This window comes from Ranitomeya imitator, chromosome 1 (genome assembly GCF_032444005.1).
Source record: "Ranitomeya imitator isolate aRanImi1 chromosome 1, aRanImi1.pri, whole genome shotgun sequence".
NCBI lineage: Eukaryota > Metazoa > Chordata > Amphibia > Anura > Dendrobatidae > Ranitomeya > Ranitomeya imitator.
Genome location: NC_091282.1, coordinates 173,413,614 through 173,432,734, shown reverse-complemented (window position 1 = coordinate 173,432,734; position 19,121 = coordinate 173,413,614).

Sequence of the window (19,121 nt, the reverse complement as noted above, 5' to 3'; positions counted from 1 at the left end):
TCTGACAGCGACATTTAAATTGCGCTTCCAGCTATCGGGCCGGAAATACGCACACTGGTGAACATTGTCACATGATCGCGGGTAACCGGTGTTTTGGCATGACAAACTGAGGTCTCCTGGAGACCTCTATGGTTGTCAATGTTGGCTTGCTGTGTGCACCACCCAGTGGTCGGCGCTCATAGCAAGTGAGTAAATCTGCTATATAGGGGCGATCTGAACATTGCCTCTATGTAGCAGAGCCGATCTGGTTTTGGCCGCTTCTAGTCTCCTATGGAGACTATTGAAGAATGCCAAAAGTTAAAAAAAAAGTTTTTAAAAATATAAAAAAAAAAATATAAAAGTTCAAATCACCCCCCATTCGTCCCATTCAAAATAAAACAATAAAAATATAATCAAACATACACATATTTGGTATTGCCACATTCAGAATCACTCGATATATCAATAAAAGAAAAGGATTAACCTGATTGCTAAACGGCATAGGGAGAAAAAAGTAAAAGCGCAAAATTAAGTTTTTTGGTAGCTGCGACATTGCATTAAAATGCAATCACGGGCGATTAAAAGATCGTATCTGCACCAGTATGGTATCATTAAAAAGAGCAGCTCAACACGCAAAAAATAAGCCCTCATTCAACCTGAGATCATGAAAAATGGAGATGCTACAGGTATCGGAAAATGGCACAATTTGTTTTTTTAACAAAGTTAGGAATTGTTTTTCACCACTTAGCAAAAAAAAAGAACCAATAAATGTTTGGTGTCTATGAACTCATAATGACCTGGAAAATCATAATAGCAGGTCAGTTTTATCATTTAATGAACCTAGTAAAAAAGGCAAACAAAAAACAAGTGTGGGATTGCATTTTTTTTTTGCAATTTTCACCGCACTTTTCCAATTTTTTTTCGTTTTCAAGTACTTGACATGGTAAAACCAATGGTGTTGTTCAAAAGTACAACTCGTCCCGCAAAAACAAGCCCTCACCTGGCGATATTGACAGAAAAATACAAAAAGTTATGGCTCTGGGAAGAAGAGGAGCGAGAAATGAAAACACAAAACCGAAAAAAATCTCTGGGGGTTAAGGGGTTAAATATTAAACAAAGACAACACAACTAATCACAAAATTCATTTTTTTAATGAAGGTTTTTATTATTAAGGGAAATAGAGTCCAAACCTACAGGGCCCTGTTTGAAAAAGTGATTGCCCTTCCTCTAAAATGTAAATTAACTGTGGTCTATTACATCTTTGGGAAGCTGAGTTCAAATTCCCTAGTCACATGCAGGCCTTTAACCCCTTCATGACCTTGGGATTTTTCATTTTTCCGTGTTCGTTTTTCACTCCCCTTCTTCCCAGAGCCATAACTTTTTTATTTTTCCGTCAATTTGGCCATGTGAGGGCTTATTTTTTGTGGGACGAGTTGTACTTTTGAACGACATCATTGGTTTTAGCATGTCGTGTACTAGAAAATGGGAAAAAAATTCCAAGTGCGGTGAAATTGCAAAAAAAGTGCAATCTCACACTTGTTTTTTGTTTGGCTTTTTTGCTAGGTTCACTAAATGCTAAAACTGACCTGCCATTATGATTTTCCAGGTCAGTACGAGTTCATAGACACCTAACATGACTAGGTTATTTTTTATCTAAGTGGTGAAAAAAAATTCCAAACTTTGCTAAAAAAAAAAAAATTGCGCGATTTTCCGATACTCGTAGCGTCTCCATTTTTCATGTTCTGGGGTCGGTTGAGAGCTTATTTTTTGCGTGCCGAGATGACGTTTTTAATGATAGCATTTTGGTGCAGATACGTTCTTTTGATCGCCTGTTATTGCATTTTAATGCAATGTCGTGGCGACCTAAAAAACGTAATTCTGGCGTTTCTAATTTTTTTCTCGCTATGCCGTTTAGCGATCAGGTTAATGCTTTTTTTTAATTGATAGATCGGGCGATTCTGAGCGCGGCGATACCAAATATGTGTAGATTTGATTTTTTTTATTGATTTATTTTGATTGGGGCGAAAGGGGGATGATTTAAACTTTTATATTTTTTTTATTTTTTTCACATTTTTTTTAACTTTTTTTTTTTACTTTTGCCATGCTTCAATAGCCTCCATGGGAGGCTAGAAGCAGGCACAACTCGATCGCCTCTGCTACATAGCAGCGATCTGCTGATCAATGCTATGTAGCAGAAATGGAGGTGTGCTGTGAGCGCCGACCACAGGGTGGCGCTCACAGCCACCGGTGATCAGTAACCATAGAGGTCTCTAGGACCTCTATAGTTACCATCCTGACGCATCATCGACCCCCGATCATGTGACGGGGGTCGGCGATGACGTCATTTCCGGCCGCCCGGCCGGAAGAGGTAGTTAAATGCCGCTGTCTGCGTTTGACAGCGGCATTTAACTAGTTAATAGGTGCGGGCAGATCGCGATTCTGCCCGCGCCTATTACGGGCACATGTCAGCTGTTCAAAACAGCTGACATGTCCCGGCTTTGATGCGGGCTCACCGCCGGAGCCCGCATCAAAGCGGGGCTTCTGACCTCGGACGTACTATCCCGTCTGAGGTCAGAAAGGGGTTAAGTGGTACATGTATGCAAAGGAAAAGGAAATCGGGAAGGTGGCAAACACTTTTTCACACAACTCTATATGAAATCATTGGCTATCTCTTTAAATTACCCTGTCATACTACTGGCCTTTTAAAGTGTATCAAAAATTGCATACTCTAGAAAATGGGTATCTGGTATTTAAGTTACAGTGGCATTGTGCCACAAAAAAATAAAAAAATAAACCTTTACTCTTTCCAGGATTTCTTCATGTTTTTATAACAATTCTATTCAGTTGCATTTGTGTGTCCCATGGCAGCTATCAAAATGCTTTTCAAGACTTTTAAAAATCAAATTTAGTTTCTGTTATACATGGCTCTCTACAGCACACCTAGATTTCATAACTAAATAGATTTGCCTTTGGGAGTTCAAAGAATAGAAAATTGGACAGAAGAGGACAACCTAATATGAAATGTTTTTATTACGTTAGGAGGATAAAAGAGTGATATAAGTTGGTACTGCATATTCCCAAAGTGGATTCATATGATATTTACTCATTTGTGTTGGTAGAAATATATAAAGAGATTAAAAACAGAAAATAAATCATTTTAACAGCTCCAGAAATATGTTCAACCCTTCATTCTCCAAGTTTATAATTAAACCATATTTAGATTCTTTTTCAAATTAATCTCTTCCTATAGTGATTTAATGATTGAAATTAGTCTTTCACACCTGTGTCTCGATGCTGACATACACGTTGGGCATAACTCCCAGCGTGATATATAAAACAATAACCAGCTGATGTACCAACATATTCATCGAAGCATGAACAACTTGTCATTACCAATATGAAAAACGTACATCATCCTTTAACTGTACTGATGATCCCTCTTATTGTCAGGAATTTTTCATGCTAATATAAACTCCAGATGTATTAAAAAAGCAAATACAGAATCCAAAGATATAAAGGATTGCAATTATAGTTGATTGTTTTACAAAGAATGAGAACATGCAAGCAATTTTATGGAAGTAGCATATTGTTTATATTTAAATGTTAATGATAAAATTAGTCCATTGAAACCGTCTCTTTTTAATATTCTATTAACTTAGGGACAACTGTTATCTTTTAATAAAGTTGGAAAACACAAAGCATTTAAAAATTGTAAAATTTCCCAATTCTAGTAAAATGTTTTTTTTAGCTGTTTTTTTTTCTAACCAGCTGCAAGCTAATCTGCGTAAGACAGCTGAGCTGAGAAACAGACAGAAAATTGTGTATTTCAAAATATTAGACAAAATAGGTTCTATTTACACCTTGTTTATACTTTCACTTTTCACTGGCATATGAAACGTAAAGAAATCTGTCAGCAGATTTCTGCTATCAGAGAACAGCATGATGTAAGGCCTGATACCCTAATTTCAGCAATGTGTTAGGCCTGTCCAACACGTCCAGATAATTCGGGTACCGGAAAAATCGGTACCGGAGTTATCCGTGTCCGTGTGCTCACGTGGCACATCAGTATGCCGCCTGTGTGCCGACTGGGTACCACACGCACCGTGCAGGAGACAGCGCTAGAGTTAAGCGCTGTCCCCTGCTTTGGGTGCTGAATGCAGAATTCATTCCTTCTTCCCAGCAAGTTCGCTGGAGAGAAGGAACGAAAAATCTCTTTTTTTTTTTCTTTGTTAAAATAAAGTTCCCGGTAATCTCCCCCCTCCCACCCTCTGTGTGCCCACCCACTAGCGTTAAAATACTTACCCAGCTCCCTCGATGCTTCCTCTCAGCGTCGCAGCTTGTCCTGTATGAGCGGTCACTTGGTGCCGCACATTACAGTGATGAATATGGGAGGTGGAGCCGCATATTCATCACTGTAATGTGCGGCACCACGTGACCGCTCATACAGGACAAGCAGCGATGCTGAGAGGAAGCATCCAGGGAGCTGGGAAAGTATTTTAACGCCAGCGAGCGGGCGGGTGCACAGGGGGTGGGAGGGGGGAGATTACCGGGAACTTTATTTTAAGCACACACAAAAAAAAACTGATTTTTCATTCCTTCTCTCCAGCGAACGCTGCTGGGAAGAAGGAATGAATTCTGGATTCAGCACCACACGCTGGGGACAGCGCTTAACTCTAGCGCTGTCTCCTGCACGGTGCGTGTGGGGCCCCCTGACGAAGGTGTGAGCACCGAAACGCGCGTTGGGGCGGAGGCACGTCCCCAGGAACCTCAGTCCACATTGCGGTGGGTACTATTCGGTGATATTTGCTATTGGTCGTATCATTGATTTAACTATTATTGTATTGATAGGCAGTGCTAGGTCCCGTTACACTTATACTTCTACTCTGTACTATTTATTAGTATCCCTGGGACTGTAGCCTGTAGGTATCACCACCGATAATCTGATTTCCCACTCCAATGGGTTTCTGCCACATATAGCCGTATTTATTATTGTTATGTTTTAGGTTTTTTCCTGGTTTAGTGCAATTTGGCTTTTATTATGATAGGCAGTATGTGATTAGTATATTATGTGGACTGTCTTCTCTGTGTACGTGCCTCCGGTTGCTTTTTCTGCAGCGTCCAGCTTTGTGGCGCCATGTTTTCATATCACTTCCCATACACTTGTGTATTTTTTATATTAATAAAGTTTATACATTTTTTGCTAATACTTTGGCCGTGAATCATCTTTTTCCTTTGCGTAGTTACAAAAAACTGTATCAATCAGTGGTGTGAGCTGAGTTATACACGGCTCAGTATCCAGAGCACTGCTAGAATTACAGCAGATAAAACTGTGATGGTATCAAAATCACAGCATCCAGATCAGCAAATGATATATTGCTGTAATCATGGTTTCGGCCCCTACATCTTACTTTTCTCATATTACATAGAAAACACCAAGGTTACTTACCGGTAGCCGTTTTTTCCGGAGCCCATGACAGCACACATAGGAGAGGGATCCGCTCAGCCAGGACAGGAAACCTACTTAAAGGGCTGTACCACCCAGCTAAAAGTGCACACCAAAGGGTGAAAAAAGGGGGGGGAATATACAGGTGCTGTCACGGGCTCCGGAAAAACTGGCTACAGGTAAGTAACCTTGGTGTTTTCCCGTCTCCCATGACAGCACACCTGAGAGATTTTTGGAGAAAGGAACACCTTAGGGAGGGACCACCGCTTGCAGCATCCTTCTACCAAAGGTAAGGTCAGTCAAGGAGGATAGATTCAGTCGGTAGTGTTTAAAGAAGGTAGACGGTGAGGACCAGGTAGCAGCCTTACATATCTGATCAATTGATACCTCTGCTTTCTCAGCCCAGGAAGTAGCCACAGCTCTGGTGGAGTGAGCCTTGATGCCTTCAGGGACCGGGACACCACACACAGCATAGGATAAGCTAATGGCTTCCGTAATCCATCTGGCAATAGTACTTTTGGACACCCCATGTCCTTTCCTGCTACCCTGGAAAGCTACAAGTAGAGACTGATCTTTCCTCCACTGACTGGTCAAGGATATGTACTGTAACATAGACCTCCTTACGTCAAGAGTATGAAACTTTTCCTCTCCTGGATTTCTAAGATTAACACAAAATGAGGGTAATACAATCTCCTGACTCCTATGAAAATTAAGAATTACCTTAGGTAGATAAGCCGGATCTGGTCTTAGAATCACCCTGTCATCATATATCTGTGTGTATGGGGGACAAATGGACAGGGCTTGCAAGTCACTCACCCTACGTGCAGATGTCAAAGCTACCAGTAGTACTGTTTTGAGAGTGAGAAATTTTACTGATAACTCCTGCAAAGGCTCAAAAGGACTTCTAGTTAGAGCATCTAAAACCAGATTCAAATTCCAAGTGGGAATTTTCTGAATTATCACAGGTCTAGACCTATTACATGATTTAATATAACGGGACACCAACTTATTGGAGGCTAAATTACAATTACATAAAGCTCCTAACGCCGATACTTGAACTTTAAGCGTATTGGTTGCCAACTCTAGTTGTAAGCCTGCTTGTAGAAACTCTAAAATAGCCCCCACAGGAGCCTCATCTGCCCAAGGTTGTCCTAAAAACTCTAGGAAGCTCTTCCATGTCCTACCATAAATTCTTGATGTAATCGGTTTTCTACTTTTCAACAGGGTGGAAACTAGCCCTAGTGAGAATCCCTGCCGGCTTAGTAATGCCCTCTCAAATTCCAGGCTGCCAGATGGAAGCCCTTCACTTGAGAGTGGCATACTGGTCCCTGGGTAAGCAAGTCCAGAATCTCTGGTAGAATCCATGGATCGGTTACCGACATTTGTCTTAGGAGGGAAAACCATGGTCTTTTTGGCCAAAAACGGAGCAATCAGAATCATTCTCACCTGCTCCATTCTGATCTTTCTTACTACTACCGGAATTAATGCTATTGGTGGAAACACGTAAGCGAGGCTGAATTTCCATGGTATTTGAAGGGCATCTACTGCAAACGGGTTCCCTTTCGGGTCCAATGAGCAGAACCTCTCCACCTTCCTGTTGTGAAGAGTGGCAAATAAGTCTATTACCGGATTGCCCCAGGACTGTACTATCTGATGGAATACCCGGGGATTCAGCGACCATTCTCCCTGTCTTAGCTTTTTGTGACTTAGGTAGTCTGCTTTTGTGTTTTTGACCCCCTTTATGTGCAGAGCTGTGAGGGACAGTAGGTGAGATTCTGCCAACTGAAGAAGAACAGATGTTGCCCCCATAAGGGAAAGCGATCTTGTTCCCCCCTGGTGGTTGATATAGGCTACCACTGCATAATTGTCAGACATAATTCTGGTATGACAACCCTGAAGGATAGGAAGGAAAAGTCTTACTGCCCATTCTACAGTGCATAACTCTTTTACATTAGATGTCTGATGTGTCTCTGTATGGGACCAGGACCCCTGTATCGAGAGGGTCCCTAGATGTGCACCCCATCCCGTATCACTCGCGTCCGTTGTGATCACGTCTTCTATCAGAGTTAGCCACTGAACCCCTGAGGTCAAGTGATCCCTTGCAGACCACCAGATTAGGGAATCTCTGACGCCTACTGAAAGGTGTACTTTTCCCTCTAAATGCCCTTTTAACAATCTTTGTGTTGACAGGACCTCCCACTATAATTGTCTCAGGTGAAACTGTGCCCATTTTACAGTAGGTATACAGTACAGGATGTTAGTGACCCTAACAGGGACATTGCCTTCCTCAGTGTCATTACAGGCTGCTGTATTGCCAATTCCACAAGACTCTGTATCTTGACTATTTTGCACTCTGGTAGGAGACAGAGTTGGCGCATGGAATCTAGAACCAACCCCAGGAAGGACTGAACTTCCTCTGGTGTTAATCTTGACTTGATGACATTTATTTTCCAACCTAATACTGCCAGGGTCGTAGTCACGTCCTCTATTTGTGCAAGACAGTGATCCACTGACCTCCCTATTATAAGGAAGTCATCTAGGTATGCGACAAAGACTATGTCTTGGGAACGGAGGAAGGACATGACCTCTGACATTAGTTTGGTGAAAATTCTTGGCGCTATCGATAGACCAAATGGGAGGGCAGCATACTGGTAGTGTTTGAGTGGCCCTTGGACAAACACTGCTACCCTCAGAAATTTTTGATAGTCCCGATGGATTGGGACATGATAGTAAGCGTCCTTTAAGTCTATAGCTGCCATGAAGCAGTCCGGGAACAGCATTTTTATCACTGAGTTTACCGACTCCATCTTGATCAAGTTGACAATAGTCCTTAGCGAGCCATCTGGTTTCCGTATCAAAAAGAGAGGGGAAAAAAACCTTTTCCCTCCTCTTCCCTTGGGACTTCTACTAGAACCCATTTTAGTATTAGCCCCAATACCTCAGTTTCCAGAGCTAACTGTTCCTCCGGGAATTTTCTGTGTGGTGTCAATACAAACGTCTGTCGAGGTGGATGAATAAAGTCTATACAACAATTTTGGCGACTTTTGAAATTGTCCGATCCATTTCGCTCAACCCTAGCTCCATACAATCCTCCATAATGGAGCTCTGTAGATGTGAGCACTTTCACCGTGGACTCACCACCTTTTAAAGGGTGATCCACTCTGCTCACTGCCTCATCCGGTTTACATATCGCTCCTCCCCCGCTTCTGCGCCCCTGGGAAACCGCCAAAAAGCTCTGTAACCCGGCCAGCATCCGTCCATGGGTGCTGCCATCTTGGATCTGGCACGCAGCACTGACGTCACGCGGGCATGCCCATTCCCAAAATGCCCTGCGCGCGACAGCTGCCGCGCACCCGGTAGTTAGGCCCAGAGCCGAAGGCGGCCAGCAGAGGGGGGAGAGAGCGACGTGGCAGCTGCAGAAGAGCCACAGGACTCCAGATTGCGCTGAACCAACGCCCGCACATGCGCGAAGGCCCCAAGACCTGCGAACGGCGCTTCCACAGCCTGAAGGCCGTCATACAGTCTCTCTGCCTGTTCTTCCAGTGCCGGGACAGGAGTGGGTGAGTCTTCAAAACCGCCGTGATTTCAGCACTAGGGCTCCCATCAGGACAGGAAACCCAACTGAAGCGAGGAAGAGGTACCGCCCTTTTATTTCAGTAGGTTTTATGTCCTGTCTGGGCGGTTCCCTCTCTCAGGTGTGCTGTCATGGGAGATGGGAAAATAGTAATAGCTTGGCTCAATCATATTTGCTTACATTCACGTTTAAAGATTGGTCCGATCTCGCTCCTGACAAGTTGAACTATTGGAATCCATATCATTGAACTTATGTCATGCAATTGTACAACAATTTTCTCGCCTAGTATCCATATGACATCTGTATGACATGTGTATTCAAGACACTAAAAATGTCACCATCGCCTAGACTACCCAATCTGAGAGAATGCCATAATCAGGTTCCTCGCATCATGTTCTCATACACTTTATACAGTTAATAGCCCTTTGTGTGTGTATTGCTACATACTTAGGCAGTGAACTGGTTCATGCAGCTTTACATGAACACCTGATCCTTACACTATGGCTAGTCCGAATAACTAAAGCAATTGTTACCATCCACCTCTCGTGTCTCCCCTTTTCCTCATAGTTTGTAAGCTTGCGAGCAGGGCCTTCACTCCTCTTGGTATCTATTTTGAACTGTGATTTCTGTTATGCTGTAATGTCTATTGTCTGTACAAATCCCCTCTATCATTTGTAAAGCGCTGCAGAATATGTTGGCGTTATATAAATAAAATTATTATTATTTTTATTATTAATCGCTACCTGCCAGGCGTGACAAAACCTCCAAAGCTTGTCAAGCGAGCTCAGGCCACTCTTCCATTTTTGAAGACCAAAATGCAAAAGAGTCCAAACCCCCCCACCCCCGAAGGCATTGATATTGATCTCCAGATACTCCTGCATTAAGGCCCCGTCACACATAGCGACGCTGCAGCGATACCGACAACGATCCGGATCGCTGCAGCGTCGCTGTTTGATTGCTGGAGAGCTGTCACACAGACAGTTCTCCAGCGACCAACGATCCCGAGGTCCTCGGTAACCAGGGTAAACATCGGGTAACTAAGCGCAGGGCCGTGCTTAGTAACCCGATGTTTACCCTGGTTACCATCGTTAAAGTAAAAAAAAACAAACGCTACATACTTACCTATCGCTGTCTGTCCTCGGCGCTTTGCTTCTCTGGTCTGGCTGTGAGCACAGCGGCCGGAAAGCAGAGCGGTGACGCCACCGCTCTGCTTTCCGGCTGCCCGGCGCTCACAGCCAGACCAGAGAAGCAGAGCGCCGGGGACAGACAGCGGTAGGTAAGTATGTAGCGTTTTTTTTTTTTTACTTTAACGATGGTAACCAGGGTAAACATCGGGTTACTAAGCGCGGCCCTGCGCTTAGTTACCCGATGTTTACCCTGGTTACCAGCGAAGACATCGCTGAATCGGCGTCACACCGAGATCCGATACTTTTGTGGTATCAGGTATCGGTATCGGATACATAGAGATGTGTAAAATAAAGAATTAAAATAAAAAATATTGATATATTTACCTCTCCGGCGGCCCCTGGACTCAGCGCGGGTAACCGGCAGGCTTCGTTGTTCAAAATCAGCGCTTTTAGGACCTGAGAATCACGTCCCGGCTTCTGATTGGTCGCGGGCCGCCCATGTGACCGCCACGCGACCAATCACAAGCCGCGACGTCACCGCAAGCTATTAACGCGCTCATTTTTAAAAATGAGCGCGTTAATGGCTTTCAAAGACATAGCGGCTTGTGATTGGTCGCGGCCACGCGACCAATCACAAGCCGCGACGTCACCGCAAGCTATTAACGCGCTCATTTTTAAAAATGAGCGCGTTAATGGCTTTCAAAGACGTAGCGGCTTGTGATTGGTCGCGGCCACGCGACCAATCACAAGCCGCGACGTCACCGCAAGCTATTAACGCGCTCATTTTTAAAAATGAGCGCGTTAATGGCTTTCAAAGACGTAGCGGCTTGTGATTGGTCGCGGCCACGCGACCAATCACAAGCCGCGACGTCACCGCACGCTATTAACGCGCTCATTTTTAAAAATGAGCGCGTTAATGGCTTTCAAAGACGTAGCGGCTTGTGATTGGTCGCGGCCACGCGACCAATCACAAGCCGCGACGTCACCGCACGCTATTAACGCGCTCATTTTTAAAAATGAGCGCGTTAATGGCTTTCAAAGACGTAGCGGCTTGTGATTGGTCACGGCCACGCGACCAATCACAAGCCTCTACGTCTTTGAAAGTCATTAACGCGCTCATTTTTAAAAATGAGCGCGTTAATAGCTTGCGGTGACGTCGCGGCTTGTGATTGGTCGCGTGGTGGTCACATGGGCGGCCCGCGACCAATCAGAAGCCGGGACGTGATTCTCAGGTCCTAAAAGCGCTGATTTTGAACAACGAAGCCTGCCGGTTACCCGCGCTGAGTTCAGGGGCCGCCGGAGAGGTAAATATATCAATATTTTTTATTTTAATTCTTTATTTTACACATCCCTATGGATCCCAGGGCCTGAAGGAGAGTTTCCTCTCCTTCAGACCCTGGGAACCATGAGAATACCTTCCGATACTTGATGTCCCATTGACTTGTATTGGTATCGGATATCGGTATCGGCGATATCCGATATTTTTCGGGTATCGGCCGATACTATCCGATACCGATACTTTCAAGTATCGGACGGTATCCCTCAACACTAGCGATGACGCCTTGATGTTCCCGGGCTTAGACTTCGAGAAATGGGATGCACACTGTGTGCCTCTCTGCTGTCTTGAAGAAAACCACGCTTATGATTGTCTTAAAGCATATTTTGATACTCCAGCATGCATGCACCCCTTTCTATCTGACTAAATTTTCTCTTGTACCGTGGATCTAACAGATTGGCAACCCAGTAGTCAGCACTATTTCTAACCCAAAGAATATGGGCATCATGTTGAAGCCAATGCAGTAAGAAGGCACTCATGAGTCAGGCGCTTCCATGAGGTCAAAGTACATGCTGTGCAGGTGGCAAGCCAACACTCCTGGTTGCTTCCTCCATCCCCTCTCACCAACCACGGACTACAGAGAGCGGATCATTATCCTTTTCATCTACTGACTGTTGCGCATCCATCACCTCATCCTCCTCCAATTGTTTCTCAGCTCCTGCATCTTCAATAACAGTTTGTCTAGTGTCATGAGCCCCCCTTGAAAGCTGGAAGCCATCCTACCATGGCACCATGGTGTGACGACAGTATGGAAATTTGAGATATTGTTATCCCTTTTTCCTCTGCTTCCAGCTCTTCCTCTGGGACCATCACCTACTCACAGAGAATATTCAAAGTGTGCTCCAACATGTAGATGACCGCAATGTGATGCTGATGACTGCATTGTCAGCGCTAATGATCTTAGTAGCCATTTCTAAATTGTGCAGAAGAATGCAGAGGTCCATCATCTGTGCCCACTCTGCAAGCACCAGATCCGGACTGCATTGGCCCAGTCTATGCAAAAGGACATACTGTACCAAGGCTCATTACTGCTTTCACAGCTGCTGCAAAATTTTTAGAGTGGAATTCCACCTTGTTGGAACATCATTAATCAAATGGTTAAGTGTTAGGCTGAAATATCTCTGAAGTGATGCAATTCGATGACCTGCAGGATGCGATCATTGGAAATGAGCCCACAGCGATCGTGCTTTCTGCAGCGGCACATCCAAGCCGGGATAGTGGTGGAGAAATTGCTGTACCACCAGATTGAGTTTGTGAGTCATGCAAGGCACATGTATGAGGTTGCCACAGCATAGAGCCATCACCAGGTTTGCATCGTTATCCCACACAGCCTTTCTTGGCTCCAGGATTAGTGGATACAGCCATTGCTGTAACTTTGCCTGGATACCTGTCCAAATCTCTTAATCTGTGTGACTGTGATCTCCATATTGTTTTAAACACTGCCTGATTGCAGTGAGCCATGGCTGCACAGTGCAGAGGTGGAGGAGATTCTATCTGCAACATTGGAATGTGTGTCTGATTAAGAAAGGGGTTGACGGCACAGATGAAGGCCCTAGAGGAGGTGAAGGAGGCAGAAGCAGTGGAGGAACTGTTAGATACAGAGGATTGTCCTGCAAGCCTTGGGGAATCCAAGACTTGTGAGGCAGCAAAAAGACCGCCTGCTCCCACAACGAACCATAGTCATCCAGTGCCCAGTCAGCGAGATGTAACGCCCCTGCCCATGTTTGCCTTTTCAGGTGTCAGGGGAGAAATGCACCCTGGCAGACATAGATTTTTTTCAAGGAATGGGTGATGCTTGTGCATGCCCTCATCTCCCGCCTTGACTACTGCAACATCCTTTTCTGTGGCCTCCCTGCTAACACCCTTGCATCTCTCCAGTCCATCCTTAACTCTGCTGACTGACTAATTCATCTCTCCTTGCTACTCCTCCGCTTCCCCCTCTGCAAATCTCTTCACTGGCTCCCATTCTCTCAGCATATCCAGTTCAAATTACTAATACTAACCTACAAAGCCATCCATTACCTGTCTCCTCCATATATCTCTGAACTAATCTCCCGATATCTTCCCTCACGTAATCTCCGGTCCTCCCAAGACCTCCTTCACTCCTCCACACTTATTCGTTCCTCACCCAGCTGCCTCCAAGACTTCTCCTGAATATCCCCCATCCTCTGGAATTCTTTGCCCCAACAAGTCCGTCTATCAACCACATTCGGATCCTTCATACTGAACCTGAAAACCCACCTCTTCAGGAAAGTCTACAGCCTGCACTGACCCTGCTGCTTCCTCACCACTACTGAAGCTACCGCCTCACCAACACCGGAGCCCCTGCAACCCTCAGCCTATTGTCTCTTTCCCCACCATCCTGTAGAATGTAAGCCCGTAAGGGCAAGGTCCTCGCCCCTCTGTATCAGTCTGTAATTGTTAGCTGGCTTATTGTAAGTGATATCTGTAATTTGTATGTAACCCCGCCTCATGTACAGCACCATGGAAACAATGGTGCTATATAAATAAATAAGAAGAATAATAATGTTGTTGGTGACATGCTGGTGTAGCGTAGGCACAGCTTTCTTAGAAAAGTAATGGCGACTGGGGGACTGCGACGGCTATCAACTTTCTGAAACCATCTGTATCCACCAGGCAAAAAGGGCAGCATTTTCATGACCAACAGATTAGAGATGTGGAGTTCAAGCTTTTATGTTTTCCATGTGTAAGAGGAAAAAATCTTTTATGTGACCACAACTGTGGGACAGTTGGCTGGCTGCTGTGCTCAAAGAGTTCGGAGTATGGAGAACAGGACAAACTGCTGGACTGTGAGTGACAAGCAGGTGGAGATGTTATGATGGATTAAAAAAGATGTGTTGTGCTTGGTGACACAAAATTAGCAGTCATGTCTACTTCTGTAACAGCTGACCACGCTCTCAATCACCCCGACTGTAGTGGTTAAACAATTATAGTTTCTGCTGCTGGAGACCTGTGTGAGAATACTTGGAATGGTGATGGAGGAGGAAGAAGCAGCAAATGGGGTTCATGGAACAGCCAGTGGTTGGCGAGGCCTGCTAATCTGCACTTTAGCGCAGTGATATTCCCACATTAAGACATGTTGATCATGCATGTGTTGGTTCATGCATGTAGTTGTCAAATTATTGGAATATTTGCCTCTTCTGATTTGCTAGTGAAAGACAGTTTTAGCACAAACAGTTTGAAGTAGCTAATTGGGACTCGTGGCTGCACTAGAATATTAGAGCTAATGATTTTTAAGTGGAAATCTGGCCTTCTGATTTGCCACTGATACACAGCTTTAGCACAAATGATTTAGAGTAGCTAATCGGGCTTCATGGCTGCACCACTATTTTAGGCCTAATGATTTTTATGTGGAAATCTAGCCTTCTGATTTGCTACTGAAACACAGTTTTATCACAAATGATTTGGAGTAGCTAATTGGCCCTCCAGGCTGCATCACAGTATTAAGCCTAACAGTTTTTAAGTGGAAATCTGGCCTTCTGATTTGGCACTGAAACACAGTTTTAGTGTTAGGACTGGCGGAACGCACCAAGACAGATGAAATAGATGCGTTCGCAGTCCGGGGTCCACCGTGCAGGTGAAAACCTGCTGCTAGCAATTTGCAGACTATATGGCGGTACACTAAAGTATACACACGTGGGTTAACCTCACCCAGCGTGAAAGAAGCAATCCTGTTGAGTCACAGGACCGCGGTACCGCACCTAAAGCGCGAGCAAGTAGTCAGCGAACTCAACCCCAACTAGGATTGAAGTCCGATTAGACCCTTGCTGGCACAACACCGCAACTGGATGTGTAAGGAAACTGAACAACAATACTAAGGCACAAGAGTGCATGCAATGCCGCATTGACTAACGCCACTAACCACCCAGGCTTGGGTAAGGAAAGCACAGAGGAAGTGCACGGCGCCGTACTGGCGGTCACAGCAACTGGACGCTGTAATGTGTGATTAGTGCTGTAGGATAAGTCGGGCGCTAGATAGCAACCATACACCTTCCGTGAACAGACATTCAATAGGGTAGGGGTATCCAAGGATGACTTGCACTCACAACATACACACATTAGCAATTGTTAGACAATACTAGCGCATGGCCGTGCGGTCATGCACAGTTTATATAGCTGCAGCACAGGAAGTGGCCACAGCACCTTTGCCCTTCCAAGACCTGCCAAGAGGACCAATGGAATGTGCTGCAGAGCCTGAGCACATGACCCTCGATCTCCAACGGGAGATCTTACCCTGGGCATGCTCAGTACGTGCAGACAAGGACTTAGCCCCAGAGAAGTCCGCTCGCTGCTGACCAGCACTGACTTTAATGGCAGAGACTGGAGAAGCAGCAGTAACTCTCAGAACAGAGTGAGAATGAGCAAGACGCTGGGACCGACGTCTTTGCTGAGCAGACTCCACTGCGGCTGGACAAGAATGGGAGACCGCAGCGGAGGTGGCTTGAGATTCCCCCTGTGCAGAAGCGGGAACTCGACCCCTAACATTACCCCCCTCCTTGGGCCTCGCTACGTTCGAAGGCAGCAATGAGCTGCGGAGCCTGAATGTGCTCAGCAGGCTCCCAGGATCTATCCTCAGGTCCGTAACCCCTCCAGTCCACCAAATAAAATTTTTTGCCACGAACCACCTTGTACCCCAAGATAGCGTTCACCTCGTAATCGTCCGTAGACGAACCCGACGTCCCAGTAGATGACTCAGAAAACCGGGACATGTAGACAGGCTTAAGGAGGGACACATGAAAGGTGTCGGTGATACCTAGGCGTGGAGGAAGGGCCAGACGGTAAACCACAGGATTAACCTGTTCAAGGACCTTAAAAGGACCTAAGTAGCGAGGTGCAAACTTGGTAGACTCAACTCGCAGCCTGATGTTACGGGCGGAGAGCCACACTAAGTCGCCAGGAGCAAAGGTTGGAGCGGGGCGCCGATGTGCGTCGGCAGAGGACCTCATTCTCTCCTTGGAAGCCTGAATGGCATCCTGAGTGCGATCCCAAATGTCCCGTGCCTCCACAGCCCAGTCTGCCACCCTGGAATCGGCGGAAGACACGAGCATGGGCACAGGTACCCGCGGATGCTGACCATAGTTAAGGAGGAATGGAGTCTGTCCAGTGGAATCAGCGACAGCATTGCTAAGAGCAAACTCCGCCCACGGTAGCAAAGATGCCCAGTCATCCTGCTTAGCAGAAACAAAATGTCGCAGATATGTGACCAAGGTCTGGTTGGCTCTCTCTACCAACCCATTCGTCTCGGGATGATAAGCCAAAGAGAGATTCAACTCGATACTGAGGAGACGACAAAGCTCTCTCCAGAACCGAGACGCAAACTGGGGACCTCGGTCACTGACAATTTTGTCTGGCATACCGTGAAGACAAAAGATGTGTTTGACAAACAACGCTGCCAAGGCCCGTGCAGAAGGTAACCGGGGAAGCAGCACCAAATGCACAATTTTAGAAAAATGGTCGGTGATTACCCAAATAATGGTACAGCCACGAGACTTGGGCAGACCCACAACAAAATCCATCCTGACCATCTCCCAGGGCCTGTCTGCCACCGGCAGAGGGTATAACAAACCAGCTGGCCGTTGTCGGGAAGACTTATTCTTGGCACAAGAGACACATGCCTGAACGTAGTCTCCGACGTCACGAACCATATGTGGCCACCAGTACATTCTCGCCAGTAACTCAGATGTCCTTTTTGCCCCAAAGTGTCCACCCACTCTGGACGAATGAGCCCAAGAGAGAACCTCCGGACGCAAATTGATGGGAACAAAAGTCTTGCCCGGGGGCAGAGACTCCAGCGAAACCGGAGCTACAGTTCTCAGACTCTCCGAAGGGACAATGAGCCGAGGCTCGTCCTCCTCCTCTTCAGCTGACACGAAGGAGCGAGAGAGAGCATCAGCACGAATGTTCTTCTCCCCGGCGAGATAATGTAGGGTAAAGTGGAACCGGGAGAAAAACAAGGACCATCTGGCCTGACGAGAATTCAGCCGCTGGGCTGTTTGTAAATAGACCAAATTCTTGTGATCTGTGAAAACTTGGAATGGGAACCGAGCACCCTCCAAGAGGTGTCTCCACTCCGAAAAGGCCAACTTCATTGCCAGCAACTCTCTATCCCCGATGGAGTAATTTCTCTCCGCTGGTGTGAAGGTCTTTGAGAAAAAGAAGCATGGGTGCTTCCGACCCTGAGCATCCTTTTGATAGAGGACTGCTCCAGCACCAACGGATGAGGCATCCACTTCCAAAAGGAATGGCTTACCCACATCGGGACGATGTAAGATAGGAGCGCTAGCAAAATGGGACTTTATAGAAGTGAAGGCTTTGGAGACCCCTTCGGACCACGATTTGGGATTCGCTCCCTTCTTGGTGAGGGATACCAAGGGAGCTACCAAAGTTGAGAAGTGGGGAATGAACTGGCGATAGTAATTTATGAACCCCATAAAGCGCTGCACTGCTTTAAGAGAATGGGGTTCCTGCCAGTCCATCACTGCTTGTAGTTTGGCAGGATCCATAGCCAATCCCTGGGCCGAGATGATATAGCCCAGTTAAGGCAAGGACTCCTGTTCAAACACACACTTCTCCAACTTTGCATATAAGGAATTCGCCCGTAAGAGTTCGAAGACTCTGCCAACATCTCTCCGGTGGGAGTCAATATCTGGAGAGAAGATGAGAATATCATCCAGATAGACTACAACCGAGGTAGAAAGCATATCCCGGAAGATATCGTTGACAAAGTCCTGAAAAACGGCTGGGGCATTACAGAGCCCGAAAGGCATCACCAGGTACTCATAGTGCCCATCCCTGGTATTGAAAGCCGTTTTCCACTCGTCCCCCTCACGGATGCGAATCAGATTGTAGGCACCCCGCAGATCTAATTTGGTGAATATTTTAGCTCCCCTTAATCTGTCAAAGAGCTCCGATATCAGGGGCAACGGGTATTTGTTCTTAATAGTGATAGCATTGAGACCCCTGTAATCGATGCAAGGACGTAACTCCCCGTTCTTCTTTTGCACGAAGAAGAATCCCGCCCCTGCCGGAGACACTGACTTCCTTATAAACCCTCTTGCCAAATTCTCCTCAATATATTGAGACATAGCCTCCGTCTCAGGGAGAGAGAGGGGATATACCCTTCCCCGAGGAGGTTCGGCTCCCGGCAGGAGGTCGATAGGACAGTCGTAAGGGCGATGGGGCGGTAGAGTCTCAGCAGCCTTTTTAGAGAACACGTCTGCATAACACCAATAATACCTGGGAAGTGATGAAAGATCTGCGGGTACCTCGGTAGTAGAGACCTGTACACACTCACTCACACACCTGCCCAAACAAGACTTACTCCAACCCAATATTCTCCCTGAGGACCACTCAATATGTGGGGAGTGGAAACGGAGCCAGGGTATTCCCAGCAAAATCTCATCCATTCCCTCAGGAAGGACAAGAAGGGAAATAATCTCCTGGTGGGAAGGAGATATGGACAGCGAGAACGGAACTGTCTGGTGTGTGATTTGCAGTGGGAGTGTCGCCCCATTCACAACTCTAATCGTTATTGGTTTGGCGAGCATGACTAGTGGTATAGCATGACGTGTAGCAAAAGCAGAGGACATGAAGTTTCCCTCTGCTCCTGAATCCACACAAAGCTCGACTGTTAGAGTGGAG